The 914-nt window shown below is 43.4% G+C and overlaps 1 non-coding gene across 1 annotated transcript; it reads left to right on the top strand.

Annotated features, from left to right (window-relative positions):
- Positions 1-525: 525 nt before the first annotated feature.
- Trnad-auc (transfer RNA aspartic acid (anticodon AUC)) lies at positions 526-600 on the top strand. The gene has a single exon. It is a non-coding gene; the product is annotated as a tRNA-Asp (tRNA).
- The last annotated feature ends 314 nt before the right edge of the window (positions 601-914 follow it).

Raw genomic sequence — 914 nt, 5'->3', positions numbered from 1 at the left:
CACGCCTGCACTAACAGAAAAAAATCACTGTTTTCAGCTTAATGCAACCGCCCATTCAAATCAGCACCACGTCCTGCACCAAATTTTTGGCTTCACGCCAGTTATATGTGGATGACAGCCATTTCAGGGGATTGATCTCTGTCTACAAGAGGTTTGAGTTCAAACAAAAGCCCTCACGTTGAGCTGTTGGGCTCAAAGGGGACCTCTTTAGGACCGCCCTTAACGGAGCGCTTAGAACTACCAGTAAGATACAATTCACTAGAATAAAAAAAAAAACAATATAATTATTGACAAGCAACCTTTTCTACTGATTCAATACATTCACCCCAATAAAACATACCATTTTAATGTTTGATAGGATTCCAAGCCTTTAGATAAATTTTAGATTACCGTATGAATGTGAGTAAAGCATACTCGTGAGTGAGTATCTGCACGTCAATACTCACGAGTGGGTGTGAGTTGTACAGCGCTTACTCAAATGTGAGTTGTGGAGCGGACCTGGTGTGATGGTTAGAATGGGGGGGGGGGGGGGATCTAGCGTAGTGGTTAGGCTTCTGACTATCAATCAGAAGGTCATGGGTTCAATTCCCACCCCCTCCAGGGGAGAGTGGGCAAGTCTACGGACTATAAAAGAATGAGACAGTCTTCGGACGATAAAACAGAACTGTAAAAAAGTCTACGGACTAGCAAGACTTCACTGTACCAAAAAATGAAAACACAGTCGATAAAGAAGAAAAACTTTGTAAACTCCACGGAGTATAAATAGTGACAGGTTGGACATATGGCCTGCGATGCCGGTCCATTAGGAGGTGTGTGCACAAAAGAAAAGCACCACCGAATCAGAAATAAGAAGAAGAAGATGGTTAGAACACTTGACTATCACGCCGAGGATCTGGGATCGAATCCCACTCCCG

Source organism: Aedes albopictus, chromosome 2 (assembly GCF_035046485.1).
Source record: "Aedes albopictus strain Foshan chromosome 2, AalbF5, whole genome shotgun sequence".
NCBI lineage: Eukaryota > Metazoa > Arthropoda > Insecta > Diptera > Culicidae > Aedes > Aedes albopictus.
Note: the sequence above shows the minus strand (reverse complement) of the source record. Positions and strands in the feature narration are given on the sequence as shown.